We start from the raw sequence: 17,440 nt of genomic DNA on the forward strand, positions 1-17,440 counted from the left end.
ATATATATATATATATATATATATCTATATATATATATATATATATATATATATATATATATATATATATATATATATATATATATATATATATATATATATATATCTATATATATATATATATATATAGATATATATATATATATATATATATATATATATATATATAGATATATATATATATATATATATATATATATATATATATATATATATATATATATATATATATATATATAGATATATGCAGTTTTCAAAGAAAAAAGAGAAAAAGGAACAAATAAAAAAGGGAGAGAAGGAGGATAGCGGGACAATACCTGAAGACCAAAAATCTCACCTACCATTCACTACAACCCTTCTATATTGATGTCAACAACCCTCATGCTCCAAAAGTGAGAAAAAGTATGAAAGTTTAGGGGAGAGGCAACTACAAGACATCCTATAGGTTTCTTGTAGGAAATCCTGTAGTAGCCTATCCCACAAAGGAAACTTCCCAGGGTTGCATCCATCTTTAGCACAAAGATTCCAAGGTTGAGGAAGCTCCTCCAGAGCTCAGTAGTAGCAGCAAGATCACCAACATCACTCTCTAGCACCTGCACATCAAAAGAAACAAGCATCAAAAGAGGCCAATACAAAGAAGGATATGCAACAAATACACAACACAGAGACATCATTCTCCAACATGCATCATCATCAAAGCATCTTACCCACAGGTATGTCATCTTACTCATGCTCTCTCGTTAGTACGATATGATCAAAACTGTAGGATTATGTAAGAGTTGGTTTTATAAGAAAATGTGGCCAGTTAACTTGGCCACCTTCGGCTAGTCGACGAGGAGAAAACGGTTAGACCACTCCACACGTGGCAATAGTCAAATCAAAAGAAAAAGGAGATAAGGCCAAAAATGGTTAAGTTATGGAGGAACGAAGTGGGAGATGATTACGAGGTAAGGTGGAATGATGGACTGATAGTGGGACCAATGGTCCAAAAGGAGGTGCTCGTACTTAGACAACCAACACACCATCCCACACGATCATCCATATAAGGAAATAAAACATTGATTCCCATGCAAAGAGATCATTAGCAATCTCAAGAATTCATCGGAAAGAGGTTTCTCTCGATGTTCTTGAGGCAACACCTACAGGAGACAGTTAACATTTTGTAGCACAGGAGACCTATAGGATCCTACAGGAAAACCTATAGGATACAAAGTAGTCAATCTACAAGATTATCAGTGGGCACTAAAGGGAGGAAAAATCAAAGGTTGTGCTCAACATAACATAACAAGTAAGGTAGGAGCTATACCTTCCATGTTTTCTAGTTAAAAAGAAGAAAAATCCTCATTTGATCAAGGATATTATAGTCTAGGAGAATTGTATTGCAAAGTTAACACTGCATCCTCTCTCACCCACCATAATTCTTGAATTAAATCCATCCAAGTCTCCACAATTACTAGGGAAAGAGGACATGATGTTTTAATAAGAGAGAACCCACGATCCACCAACATCCTCCTGTAGTAGAAATTTTTACAAGGCACCAATGGATGGGGTTCTTTGAGAGGATGAGAGGACACAATAATGAGGTGGCAAGAGAATTTTCTCTCTCACTCATATCCCTCACTAGGACCCATGCCACTGCTATGGTTAAAGGCCTATCAGTGAAAATCACCCCTGAAGTTATAGCAGAATCACTACAATCCCTTTAGGGGTACCTTGGAGAAAAGAATATAAGGGTAACAACACCCTTGTAATGAAGAAATTCATTTTGTAAGGGGAGGAGCCAAGGGAAGACAAAAATGGGGTTAGAAGAGGAAGTGTTCCATACTCTTGGAATTAAGTTAATTACCACCTCATTAAATACATATCATGTGAAGGGAGATATAGTGTGGTGTATGGATACCACTTTAGACTCCTCCAAGAACTGAGATTTGGAGTAGACACACCTCCTCAAAATAGAGTAAGTATACCCTACTTTGTCCTTCAATCAATGATAGGCACGAGCATCAAAGTGCAGGAGGGAAAAAATCAACAACTAGCCCATCATGGGTCGATCAAACTCATCCTAGAAGATGCTCTACAAAACCTAAGACTCCCTATTACATGGACAACCTTCAGAGACATGAAAGCAGGAGGGGAATTTCAAGCTCTTGAATATGACAAAATCCCCAATGCTAGTGAGAGGGAAGAATAAACAAAAGAAGAAAACGAAGAGGAAATAGAAGAGGAAAAATAGAAAGAAAAGGAGGAGGAGAGTGAAGAAGAGGCAGAAGAAGAAACAAAATAAGAGACAGATGAGTAGAGTGAGGAACTAGAGGAAGAAGAGAAAGAGAAAGATAAGAATGAGAAGAAGAATGGAAAAGAGGAAACAAAATAGAAGGAGAACATAGGCCTACAGTTTGAGGCAAAGAAGGGGAAGAATTACCAAGGGTCTATCCAGAACCCCTTGAGAAAGAGGTAGCAACTGCTCTTACTACCCTAAGTACACCTATCAAGTCGGGAAGAGGCAAAGACAAACCCCACTATACTTCAGAATAAAAAAGAGCAGAAGGATTAGGAAAGGAAGGCCTTAAGCCCCCACAAAAACTCCAATTGTCATTGAGGATTCACCAAAGGAGCAAGAAAAGGCACCTCATCTAGAGAAAAGTCAAGGAGAAGGATCATCAAGACAAGCCTCTCCCAAATATCCAATCACTTACATTAGGAGGCCTATCACAAGGTCAACCTCATCAAAAGAAAAATGTATCCTACATGAGATACAAGCAGACCTACAGGAAGCAAAGGCCATCCTACAAGAAACCTTGTCAAACCTACAGGATGTACATAAAAGGGACCAAGAAGGTATCACTCCACAAGAAACAAAGGAAGAATACCAAGAACTGAGGGAACCTAGTCCACAACCCAACCTCAACTCCTACTACATATTCATTGAAGGAGGTAGGGTAATCCCACAAAATTTTCCCATTCCCTTATTGTTTGAGCTTGAAAGAGAGAGGGCAAGGACACACAGGTGGATGCAAATTGCCAAATCAAAAGGAGTGGAGGATGTAGGCCACATGGAGGAAAAATTGAAAGAGATGGGCAGAGAGATAAGCAACATAAGGGACAAAGAGGCAATGATGAAATCTCAATTAGAAGTAGAGAATGCATGGCTAAGAGGACAACTACAAGAAAGGGAAATCCAATTAGAAACTATGGCCAGTTTATCCTTGGAGGCAATCTAGTGTAGGATGCCATCAAGGTCTTATGCCTTGTATCTCAAGGAACAATGGCTACAATTCCAAATCAAGGTGTTGGCTTATATGGGCCTGACCCAGGTTCGGAAGAGTTAATTAGCCAAACAAATCCCGCAGCTACCAGCCCTTTCGGCAACAGCCCACGGAGTTCAGAATGAGGTTTCACCCGAGGTAGCAAGAGAGGGTGCTAGAACCAAGTTTCCACACCCTAGGGATGTCTTGGTGTGGTCTGGAGGTTTCACGCATTGGTTTACAGCTCCGTGTTGCCTCGTATTAGCATAGATCTAGCTTGATTATATCTTTCTTATTAGTGCGCTATTCTATTGGCGGATTTGGTTAAAAATTAATAGGGTCTTTAAGCAAACATTTAACCAAGACAACTGATTCACGCATTAAAATGAACCCAAATTTACATTCATTCAAACCATATGCAAATTAAATTAAACAGAGATTATAAAATCTCAGAAGAAACGCATAATTTCAGATGAAACTTATCTTTATTTCCACTTTATCCTTAATACATCCAGATCCACCCTGTGCACTCAGCTGTAGGGGTCCGTGCACTCAGCTGCAGACTTTCCAGGCCTCTGCGCACATAGCTGCAAAGCCTCTACCTACTACCCCAACCCTTGACTCGAACTTACAAATGCTTTCAAACAATATTCTTCAAAAACCTATTACATTTCATCATTTTTTCCAAAAAGAATTGCCTTTCCCTCATAGAGCCGCGCTCTATTTATACCCTACCTTGGCCCGAGATCCCTACGCGAGCCGGCTCTATTTATATTTCTTTACATTATTTTCGGGCGGACTACCCTTTGACTCAATCCTACTATAATTCGCGCTCCGCATACTTCGGAGTTTTTACAATAATTTAATCCTACTTTTTGGGCTTTCTGCCCCAAAACCGTTACGCGGGACCTTCGCTACCCAACAGTCCCCCAACACAATCATTGTGACTCGTCCCGAGTCACTTGCTGGTGCAGCTAGATGCTCTGCCTTGGCTTTACGGTTCGCCTCCCTTTGAGTGGCACTCGTTGTCCTACTGCTCCTTCATTGTCTCCTGCAACGCTTCGTCTGGCTCCTGCTTCGGTGTTTCTACCACGTCTCGCAACTGATGATGCTCATTCTACTCTGCTCAGTTAACACAGAACACCCCCTCATAAGATTTTAACGCGAGCGGGGGAGCCACATACGGGAGCTCCTGGTACCACTGCAGCCACTTCCGACCTCTGTATCTTCTCTTTGCGTTGTCTGCCGCAGCTTGTGTTGCAATTTTGCAAGACCCTGGCTACTGTCCGCAAGATCCCAATCTTCGAGGGACATTAGAGATGACTTATTAACTGCATATCTACCCATGGTTGCCATCTATCCATGCTTTCATTATTTTGTTGTAGTGCATCAGCCTGCCCCTGGTCGAGGAGACGACATCTAGACCAATTTTGCTTCGTGTTCCCTCTTTTCCAGTACATCCCTTACTGCTGATGTTGCAGCCTGCGGGATGCCCGCAGCTGTCACCCCCATACTCCTTAGAGAGTCCTGCTTCTCCATTGGCTAGATTACTACCTTTGGGCGCATGCCTTGTGCAGAGATAATGAACAGCTCCATCTGTGTTTCCAAAGTGTAGGCCACCCAGTGGATTCCCCTCAGTGATTTATAAGCCATGCGAATTTCGAATGCACTGATTGCCATCTGTTCCAGTTCATGTAAAACCTGTGGCAACTTGTTCCATATCTAGCTAATACTATTTATCTTAATTGCCTGTCGCTTGCTCCCTTTTTCCATAGTGCATACATCTTGTCATGAATAGTGATATCAATGGTCATCATTCCTTTTATCAGCGTGTCCACATGAACCTTCTTGCGCCACCACAACCCTTGTGTTTGGTCAAATGTGCGTGCATCGTAGTACTCGCGCATCTGTCCTCCAGGCTGCTTTATCATCCCACGCTCTCTTTCAACTAGGTGGAGTGGTGAGACTATCTTTACAACGGCTAGTCAGGCGGTCGGCCCACCTGTGTAGAGCTTTAGGCAACTGCCATTCACTCTTCTCGGGAAGGAGTCTCTGTTGAGTTTAGCAAGCTAAACCGCACCCCCATCGGTAACCTCTTTGACAATATAGGGTCCCAACTAGTGCATGCGGAGTTTACCTGGGAATTTTTCGAACTTACTGTCATAAAGCAATACTAGATCGTTCTCCTTGAAGGTGCACACCTTGATATGGTAATTGTGCCATGCTTTCTCGTGCTGTTTCTATACCTGCTGACGGAATCCAGCCAAAAACTGTTCCTCCTCCAATTCTTCTAGTTGTGCAAGCCCCTCTTCCAATGCCCTGCGATCTGCCATACCTGTCATTGCCATGACCCGCAGACTAGGCACAATATATTCCATAGGCATAATGGCCTCCTTGCCATAGACTAAGCGAAACAATGTTTGGCCTGTCAGCTTCTTGCATGTCATTCGGTATGCCCATAGGACAACAAGGATGCGCAAGTCCCAGTCATTGTGTGATGCATTACAGACCTTAGTCAACACGTTTTCCAAAATTTTGTTGAAGGTCTTGATGGTCCCATTTGTTTGCGGATGGTAGGGCGTACTCTATTGGTGATATATCTGAAATTCCTTCGTGAGTGCACTGATCGTTTCATTCAGAAAATTCATTCCCCTATCACTCATGAGAATTTTGGGGCAACCAAACCTGGTCAGGATGTTCTCGAACAAAAAATTTGCTGTTGTCGCAGCCATACAATCCTTAACTAGATGCACCTCTGCCCATCGGGTCAAATATTCAATCTCAGTGATGATATAATGTGCGCCCGTCTTTCCTCGTAGTTCAATAGGCCTGACGAAGTCGATCGCCCATTTCTCAAATGGTTGTAGCATTATCTGTGGCTAAAGTGGCATTTCATCCCTTTGCGATGGTTTGCCTGTCCATTGACATACATCGTAGGCCTGACAGTATGCTTTCGAATCTTGATGTAGAGTGGGCCACCATAATCTGGTGCGAAGAATCTTCTGGGCTGTGGCATGACCCGCATAATGTCCTCCAGCAACCCCTCCATGTGCTTCGGCTAGGATCTGTCCACGCTCGAATTCTGGTACATATCAATGCAATATTTTGTCATTGCCCATCTTGTAGACGTGGCTTGCAATTACGATAAAATCTGCTGTGCGTATCACTAATTCCTTGTTTTGCTGGACAAAATACTCCTGCGGCGCAGTGCTCGTAGTTAAAAAGTGGATAATATCTTCAAAGTGGCCATCTGCAACGTGCACGACTTATAATTGGGCGTCCGGGAGTCCCTCCTCTAGATTTGTTGGTTCTTCACCAGTCTCAATTTGGGACAGGTGATCCAGACCTGCGTTCAGACGTCCCGACTTTACAACAACCTCAAAGTCATATTCTTGAAATAGCAAGAACCATCGACAGATGCGCCCCCGTAACATAGGCTTCTTCACTAGGCATTTGAGCGCAGAGTGATCAATATACATCTTAAAATGTCCTTCAAGCAGATAGTGACAGAACTTTTGGAGCACGTATACCATCGCCAATCCCTCTCGCTCAATAGTAGAGTAATTATTTTCTTCTTTGGATAAATTGCAACTTGTGAACACAATCGGGTGATCAATTCCTTCCACGCCTTCTTGAGTGAGTAACGCACCCAACGCGAGACATGACGCGTCGACATGGACATGAAATTCAATGTCCCACTTTGGAAAGACCAATATAGGGGCAGATGCCATCTTTTCCTTAATTGTTTCCAGGTTTTTGTTACATTCCTCGTTCCAACAATACATAACATCCTTCTTCACTAACTGTTCCATTGGATCCGTGATCTGGGAATAGTTTTTTATAAACTTCCAGTAGTAGCCCATGTGTCCCAATGTAACACGTAGCTACTTTACACTTTGCGGTGCTTGAAGATTTAGTATAACAATGATCTTTGCCAGATCCACCATTAGTCCTTGCTTACAAACCACATGGCCTAGCAAGTTCCTGAAAGGGATGAGGAAAGTATACTTCTTTAGGTTGAGCGCAATCCGGTGCCGGCGGCAGGTATCCAACATCAATCGTAAGCTCGGGAAATGTTTCTTAACCAAGCCAAATACAATCCAGTCATCCAGGTAGACTTCTAAGAACTTGTGGATAAATTCTTTGAACGTGGCTACCACAATACGGGAAAATATTTCCGGCGCATTCTTCAGCCCAGAGGGAATTATTGTATACTGAAAACAACCCCATTCGGTAGAAAATGTTGTCTTGCTTTGATCCTCTGGCGCGATCTTGATCTGATGGTACCCAGAGAATCCATCCATGAAGGAGTATGCTTCTTTCCTGCTCACATCTTCTAGTACCTCATCTGTAAAGGGTGTTGGAAATGGATTGTTAACACAAGCATCATTGAGCTTCCACAGATCTACGCAGATGTGGATCTCACCCTTCTGTTTCTTCTCCTGCATGACCATAGGACTTACCCAATCGGACTCCTCGACTGGTTCAATAATTCTTGCTGCCAACATCTTGTCCAATTCTTCGTAGACCTTTGCTTTGTATTTTGGATTCAGTCAGTAGGGTCACTGTTTCACTGGCTTTGCATCTGGCTTCAAAGTTATTTTCATCATTCCTAAGTCTCCTATAATCCCTTTCAGCTCCATAATTTTTGTAGGGAATAAATCTTGGTATTCACGGAGCAACTCGACGACCTTTTCCACCGTGGCATCATCCCAATAGTCCGCAAGCGTAGCATCTTCGGCTCTTCCTCTGTTCTGATATTTACCTACTTTGTTTTCAATGGCGTCGTGATGTCGGGATCTTCTATCTTGAGGCCATGCACCTCACGACTCGCTTCGGACTTTGGTATATTGATGTTACGCGGGTCATGCTCATCATCTTCTACTTGTACATTGTAACATGCTAAGGCCTGGCTCAACTGTCGTGAATTGAGACTAGAGAAGAACCAAGAAATCTAGAGGAGGGACTCCTGAACGCCTAGTTATATTTCGTGCACGTTGCAGATGGCCACTTTGAAGATATAAGCCCATATAAGTCAACAAATCCTGCAACTACTGGCCCTTTCAGCAATAGCCCGCGGAGCACAAACTGAGGTCTCACTCGAGGTAGCAGGGGAGGGTGCTGGAACCAAGTTTGCGCACCCAAGGGATGTCTTGGTGTGGTCTGGAGGTTTCGCACATTGGTTTACAGCTCTGCGCTTCTCAGTATTCGCGTAGATCCAACTTGATTATATCTTTCTTATTAGTGCGCTATTCTATTGGCGGATGTGGTTACAAATTAACAGGTTCTTTAAGCAAACATTTAACCAACACAACTGATTCGCGCATTAAAATGAACCCAGATTTACATTCATTCAAACCATAAGCAGATTAAATTAAATAGAGATTATAACAACTCAAAAGAAACACATAATTTCAGAAGAAACTTATCTTTATTTCCACTTTATCCTTAATACATCCAGATCCACCCTACGCACTCAGCTGCAGGGGTTCGCGCACATAGCTGTGGACTTTCCAGGCCTCTGCGCACACAGCTGTAGAGCCTCTACCTACTACCCCAACCCTTGACTCGGACTTACAGACGCTTTCAGACTATCTTCTTCAAAAACCCATTACATTTCATCATTTTCTCCAACAAGAACTGCCTTTCCCTCATAGATCCGCGCTCTATTTATACCCTTCCTTTTCCTCTGATCCCTGCGCAGTCCGACTCTATTTATATTTCTTTACATTATTTTCAGGTGGACTACCCTTTGACTTAATCCTACTATAATTCGCACTCTGCATGCTTCAGAGTTTTTACAATAATTTAATCCTACTTTTTGGGCTTTCTGCCCCAAAACCATTACGTGGGACCTCCACTACCCAACACAAGGCTTTATCACAAAGAGGCACTATGCCCTTCCAGGACTATAGACAATTCATTGATGTCTGTGATCAAAGAACCTTGGAAGATAGAGAAAAAATGTCTGAGTTTTACATACACAACTTGGCCTCGATATATTTGAATGTGTGGGATCCAAATTCAAAACTAGGAGACTTGCAATTGATGGCCTTACCATCATGGATGAATCATGAGGAAGAAAGATGAGTAAAAGAAAGATGTTATGTCTGGTGGTCTAATGTGCATTGATTGCAGATTTTTGGGAGCAAATCATGGCAATTTTGGATGATTAAGGTGAAGGAACTTGAATGAGACAAGAAGGAGAGATTATTCGAGATGGATCTTCCTCATTCAATCCCCACTCATTCAAATATTCCTCAATCAAATCACATTAACTTGGAGTTGCAAGAAGCTGAGTCATGGAGATCATGGGCAGTTGAGCCAGTGACAGTCAAGAATCAGTTCATCTTGATTTTGGGAGCCAGGCCTCCCTAGATTTAAGGAAGCCATTGGAGACTTTAGTTGTATAAATAAGGAGGCCTAGAGCCTCATTAGGATTCAGATTTTTTTATGTAAGAGCACTAAGCAGTTTTTAGTTAAAGGATTGTAGCAAAACATTGCTATGTAATTTTTGATATGATAATGAGAATGAGCATTTCCTTGATTCAACACTGAGTTAACTCAGAGGGCTAAAGGTCTTTGGTTAGGGCCCAACCCTAGCAGTAGGGGTTCCTATTATTGTACTTGTATACTTAGGTTATTTCATAGAATAATTGTTGAATGATTTTGGCATTGTTTCATTGCAAGTAGTGGCGAATTTGATTAATTTGCTTCCATTTGTGCATAGCTTTAGTAGTAGCCTTAGAGATATAAAGGAATACCAAAAAGGTTGATAACATGTAGATTTGGTCTCACTCCTCCCTTCAGGGACCATGGTTTGAGGAAAAACTCGTATTCAGCCCCAAAAAGACAGAATTCTGATTTATTATGGAATTTAGGGTTTTCTGCTAATTAGACCAACATCTTTCTAGTTTTAAAGAATAGGTTTCAGTTGTTATTTATGATATCTCCAACTTTGTACTAGATCTCATGCTGTTTCACAGTATTTTGAAAGTATTTCCATGCATGAATTAGGTGACTAAATAAAGGAATTTTGTTTTCTTATGTTGATTAGAAATATTTCTTATTTGACATGATCCATGGGTAAATGGCAGTGATGTATGTATTGCAGGAATTTCAATAGTGCAGGAAGATCTCATGTTAGCAGCCCCAACCTAACCTCATTCATCCATGATCACCAACAACCACTAAGTCCATCAACCAATTCATCATTTCCTAAGAACAACTTTCCAGGTTTGTTGAGCAAATCCAACCATCTCACAAACTTTGGTTTGAGCTCTGAGGAAGTCCTAGCCACTCCCTTGCCTTATTTATTCCATCATTCACCTTCCCTAAGCCTTATACCACCTTCCAAACCCCTCCTTATGCTTTCAGCTAGATCCTGTAGGAATACAGGGGATCCTATAGGAGCATTAGGACATCCTATAGGTGCATTAGGACATCCTATAGGACGACCTGTAGTGGCCTGTTTTGAGGCCAATTTGAGGAAAATGCATCTAGAAAGTTAGGAGAAGACCCATGTTTGCCTCCTAAGCCATCTGACCCTTCACAACCATCTCTAACCCACCTGCCATACCACCAAGAAGATTTAGCATTCACATTTTCACAAAAAAGGACAAAAAGGAAAAAAGAGTTATTGTGTTCATTCATATGCACAACAGTAAAGTGTTTGATTATCTTAGATTGCATGCCTAGGATAGTTAGGATTACACACATGTTAGCTTAGGATCCTTCCGAAGAAAAATATCTTAACAAAGAGTTAGATGAGTGGTGTGTTTAAAGAATTTATTTCAATCTTTCATTACTACAGTAGAAAATATTTCATTTCTCTCAATTAGGGTAAAATTCCCCTTTCTTCATTGGTAATCAAACTTCTTCTAAATCAATAGAAGGTTAGTTTGAGAAACCATATTGGTCTATCGCCAGCTCAATAGTGACAAAGAGTGGGCCCATTGCATCTGCTTGTGTATACAACACTGTCACCTCCAAGTTTGTACAAACCCTAGGTTGACAAAGTAAAGTTGGTAGCCCCAGGAGTTGCAGCATTCTTGTTGCAATACTGGTGCTTATCACTTGCCCTCACTAAAATCACATTTGGGTAGGAGACGCTTGTAATAAGAGGCTGAATTCAAAAGTTTGGTTAAAATTTTTTGGAGCCAAATTGCCAACAATAAACTTTGCTTAAAGAGTGAAAATTTATGGTCAACAGAAGAATTAATATCTCATCAATGCTCAAATGAATGCCATAGTCCTTGCACTATTGTAGGCAGGGACTAATAGTCGGTGGAATTTTTTTGTAATAATCTTTATTATAAATTTAATAGTATCGCTTAAATGAGAATAAATTAATTTTTTTTCAAAATTATATGCAAGTAAACATTGATTAGTGGAAAATGGTTATCTAATAGCAAGATGGGATTTAAGAAGTTCGAGTTTTGGGTTAGTAACCTTTAGGATTTTATGAGTTTTTGATTACTTCGTAAGTGCAGATAAGGGTTTTAAAAAAAAAATATGAATTAATACATTAAATGGATGATCCTTTTGGTGATCAATAGATCTCAATTCACTGAAACATTATTTAGGTCATTCTAGACTTATTGAATCGTTTAAATTATAAGAAGAGCTTTATACCTATATTAGCCATCCTAAAAACAATTTATACCTAGATGAGATTTTAAAGATTGACACCAAGTGAATTTTTGCACCTAGATCAATTACTTATACACGTAACTATAACCACCCTAGCACCATTTGGAACTCAATACGTACATAAGGAAACTTTATACTAGGATGTCATTTGATAATAACATTTAAGCTAGTTTCATGGAGCATGCATGGATTTTAATCTCATCTCAACAAAGAAATCCCATTATAGAAGCCATTGGAGGTAAAAATATTGATAAATTTTATGGAAGTGGAAGGTTGGTTTGAAGGTTTCTAAAGGTCACATTCATGGCTCAGAGAGGTATGGCTTCATTGGTTAAATCCTTATAGTTGAACTAATGAGTGATCCCTCCTTCCCCAGTTCCAAAGATTCTACAAGTGCAAGCAAACAATCAAGAGAACTAGGGAACCCTTTCGAAAGAAAGAAGTGAATTAAACATAAGTCTAACATTATCAATTTTCTCTTAGAGGGTAGTGTGAAGTTAAATGAAAGAATGGAGTTTCAATCATCTTTATTGTTTGGAAGTTTTTTAAGCCAAAGGATGTGAGTGGCCTCTCTCAAAAATAGGATTAAGAATAATTTTGATATTATATTAGGATGTATTTTGATAAGTATGGTTCTTGTTAAAAGATGGTCATCTTGGTCCATTCAGGGAATTTCTTGTAAATTTGTTGGAAATGGAGGTCTCAAGCCCTATTTCTTAAAAATGACATCTAGACATTGATGCACATTTGATAGAATTTATGCCCATTTGAGTTATGATGTATTGCATCCCATGTATACTTTAATCTAAGTACACTTTCAAGAAAATTCATAGTCCTTAGGCCTCTAGTATGAAGTGGACAATTGATTTCAGAATACAAGGGATATGAGGATGGTGTAATCAAGTTGTTTCCATTTTGATTTACCCTAGATCTAATTATAGTTATGTTAGTCCTCACTTGGTCGATATGAGTGGTTTGAATAAAGAAGTGTGTGCATAATCCTGGTTAGTGTAGTTGGCTACAAATACAAAGAAGAGAGTGTATCTCTAGGTAAGAACTTGTGCATTCGAGTTGAATGGTATGCAGGCTACCTCAGCAAATTTGAATGTATTATTGCTGGGATCATATAATGTGCTCTTGCGTATGGACTGGTTGTATCTTCATAAGACCAAAGTGGATTTCTATGACAAGGCCATTGAGTGTTTGGATGGAAATGTAGAACAAAGAATATTGTAGGGTAAGAGGAATTTAACATCAATTAGGATGGTGACAACTATTCAGGAAAAACATAGTCACAAAAAAGGTTGTGCGTTATTTGCAGTACATATTTCCAGTGATAAAGGTAAGGATGTTGAGGATGTGTAGGTATTGAGCAGGTGCCTGATCTTGCAGCAGTTTCAAGATGTGCTTCTAGCAGAGATTCTAGAGTTGCCACCTCACAGAGAAGTGGAATTTTCCATTGAGTTATTACTAGGGACGACACTAACATCGAAGGCACCATATAGGATGAGAACACCAAAGTTAGTAGAATTGAAGTTACAGTTGAAGGAAATGATTGACAAAGGATACATAGACCAAGTGTATCACCTTGGGGTGAACCAATGTTTTTTGTGAAGAATAAGGATGGTACTCTCAGGTTATGCATTGATTACATGTATTTGAACAAGGTGACCATCAAGAACATGTATCTGTTGCCGAGGATGGATGACTTGTTCGATCAATTGAAGGGAGAAGAAATGTTCTAGAAGATTGATCTGAGATCAGGATATCATCTTGTATGCATAAAGGAAGAGGACATTTACAAGACGAATTTCCAGACCACGTATGGGAATTATGCGTTTGTTGTAGATCCATTTGGTTTGACTAATGCTCCAACTACATTTATGTGCTTGATGATAGTGTATTATGTCCTTATCTGGACAAGTTTGTTATTGTATTCATTGAATACATCTTGATATATTAGAAGAATGAGGAACAGCATGCTAAACAATTAGCAACAATATTGTGATTGCTGAGAGAGCATCAGTTGTATGCCAAGCTTAGCAAATAGAGTTTCTTTCAGATAGAGGTACATTACTTGGACATGTTGTTTCCATTGAAGGCATAGTGGTGGATCCGGAGAAGATAAGAGCTATCATGGAGTGGGAAGATTCTACGAATGTGGATGAGGTAAGACCAACATAGATCCATCTTAAGTACGGATCTAACATAACCCGAGAGGGATCAAATTTCTTCACGTACAAACTTTTTTAGAGTGAAAAATACAATGTGATATTTTTCATTGTTTAAATTATATTTTTGAATGCTAAATAGAGTATATATAAGACCAAATAAAAATTTTAACCATATATATATATATATATTTTTTTTTATTTTTTATTTTATTTTTTTATATATAGATATATATGAAGTCGATATTGACATAAATTACTTAACATAGATCTTCAAATAGTTTATTTAAATCTCTTGTTGAAATATCTTTGAAAAGTATAAGATTTAAACATCTGATTTACACATATTTTTTACTTCTAATTACTTTACAACATATTCATTTTTTTTTAATTATAGTCGACATTATTTCTCTATTTAGAACATAATTTTTTATTTTTTATTTTTATTTTAAAGGGGAAAAGACGGGCGGATGGAGAATCTTACACATCCCCTCATACTGGGTTGTAGAATGAGCCTCTCAGCTCAATCATTTATGGGTCTAGCGAGTTATTATAGGAGGTTCATCAGGAACTTCTCTTGCATCAAATATCCTATTACGTCATTGCAAAGGTAAGGTAAGAAATTCGAATGCACAAAAAAATGTGTAGCCAGTTTTTAAGGGTTGAAACAACCATTGATGAATGCTCCAGCGTTAAAGATTGCAGATCCAGAAAAAGAATTTGTGGTGTGCACATATGCTTGCAAGAGGGGACTTGGTGGAGTCCTTATGTAGGAAGGATAGGTAGTATGATATGAATCACAATAAATAAGCATGCACATAATTATCCGACACATGATTTTGAGTTGGAAGTGATAATCCATGCATTGAAGATGTGGATACGCTATCTTCTTGGTAGGGGATTTGTATTGATGAGCGGTCACAGTGGATTGAGATACTTGTTTGACCAATCGAATCTGAATGCCAGATAAGCTAAATGGTTGGCCCCGATTAGTGAGTTTGACTTTGAGATTAGGTACATCAAGGGTAAGTAGAATAGGGTTGCAGATTCTCTTAGCAGGAGGATACATGTGAATCACATAGTAGATATGAGTTCATATGGGACATATTTACATGATCAGATATTACAGGAAGGACAATAAGATGGGAGGTACGTGAAGCTTATGCATAGGTTGCAGCAGGCTACATGTGGTCAGGATGTGGGCTATCATATTACAAGAGATGGTTTGGTCATATTTAGGGACTAGATATATGTGTCGAATGACAGTGACCTCAAGAAGACTATATTGTGAGAGTTTCATGCAAAACTATATTCAGGTCACCTAGGATACCAAAAGACATTGACAGTAGTGAAGAAATTTTATCATTGGCCGAATCTGAAGAAGGATGTGGTAGAGTTTGTGGCTAGATGTTTGGATTGTCAGTAGGTGAAATAAAAATGTAAGCATATGGGTGGACTATTATAGGCGATTCTGATTCTAGAGTGGAAGTGGGAGGTCATTTCCTTGGATTTCATCATAGGTTTTACGATGACATATAGACAACAAGATTCCATCATGTTTCTGGTGGATATGTTGACTAAGTTAGTGCACTTCATTCTAGTGAAATCTACTTATTAATCTAGTGATGTGGCATAGGTATTAATCAGAGATATAGTGACATTGCATGGACTTCCAAGAAATATTGTGTCAGACAAAGATTCTAAGTTCACATCCAAGTTTTGGAAGGAGTTGTTTGTAGGTTTGGGGACAGAGTTGGCCTTCAGCACAACTTATCATCGGTAGACAGATGGATAGATAGAGAGGATCAACAGGATATTGCAGGACATGTTGAGGATGCATGTGATGCATCAACAAAGTAGATGGGATAATTACATTCCATTGGTTAAGTTTTCTTATAACAATGGGTATCAGGAGTCATTGGGGATGAGTTTGTTTGAGGCACTATATTAGTGGAGTTGTAATACTCCCATAAGTTGGAGTGACCAAGTGAACATGGTATTTATAGGACTGAACATGTTGGCAAATATGGAACTAGAAATGAAGATTATCAATAAGAATATAAAGACAACAAAGGAAAAACAAAAAAATTATCCAAATCAAAACATGTTGTTTAAGTAATTTCAAGTTGAGGAACAAGTGTATTTTCACATCAACCCCAAGAGGAGCTCCTTGAGGATTGGATCATGTGCCAAGTTGGCACCTTAGCTTTGTGGACCTTTCAATACCCTTGAGAGGATTGGACCAGCATCCTACCAACTTGAACTGCCTTCGAAGGTGAAAGTCCGTGATGTTTTCCATGTCTCATGGCTTAGTATGTATGTTAAATATGTTGATCATGTGATTGAATGGTTTGTATTGCATGTGGATCCAGATGGAGAATTCTAGCCAGAACCTTAGTGTATATTGCAAAAAAAGATGCTCATCCTTTGGAATTGAGTAATCGAGTAGGTTAAAGTACACTGGAAGCACTTTGAGCCCGATGAAGCTACATGGGAGATGGTAGTTCAGATGCGAGCTATGTATCCTTCTCTATTCGTTGGTTGAGTGATTTTTTTGGGTATAGGTTTTGGTGTGATGTTTTTGGTATATGTACATATATATATGGATGTAAATACCACCATGAGATGTGTTATAAAACTCCAATAACCGGTATGGGTATCATGTCGTCATGATTGTCATGTTGTTATGTTTTTCATGTTGGATTGCTTCTCAACAGGTTGATCATTGTAAATACTGCATCAAGCTAAGTTATAAAGCTACATGGGCAGTAAGTTTTTCTTCAACAGTCTTGGTGGTTGTAGGTGTCATTGAACACCATGGATGGTGTTCCCCCTCAGGGGGGGTTCTATAACAACCCTTGTCAAAATTCCATGTAATAAAGTTAATAAAGGAAAAAGAAATAACCAAGGTCATGGGACACACATTCCAAGCTGAGTTTTGGGAGAAACATCCTAGTGTGGTTGTTCATTTGGTTTATTATGTCTAAGGAAATTGGAAAAGGCAATGGCAAAGAATTTGAAAATGCATGAGGCGTTACTTGACCTTTTATTTATAAAAATAATGTAAATTGTGAGAAAATGAAGGTGAAAGTTCACAGGTTGCATGTGAGGAGGAAAATGAAGGAAAATAATAGAAAATGAAGAAATTAGAGGCCTCATTAATGAAAAGGATTCTGAGGATCAGTTGGTACCTTTTGTCAGTACAATTTTGGAGCTCTTTATCTCTTCTCTCTCTCTTTCACTCTTGGAAACTTAGAGAATTATTTGAGCAATCTAGCATTGGATCAAGGAAATCAAAGGAAGGAAAAAGAAGGGAAAGGGAAGCAAATATCAAGTAAGGAAGAGCAGGATCAAGCAACTACAATGAGATTA

Source organism: Pinus tabuliformis, chromosome 8, assembly GCF_031772625.1.
Source record: "Pinus tabuliformis cultivar Carrire ecotype Pingquan chromosome 8, CPIR1, whole genome shotgun sequence".
In the NCBI taxonomy this organism is placed as follows: domain Eukaryota; kingdom Viridiplantae; phylum Streptophyta; class Pinopsida; order Pinales; family Pinaceae; genus Pinus; species Pinus tabuliformis.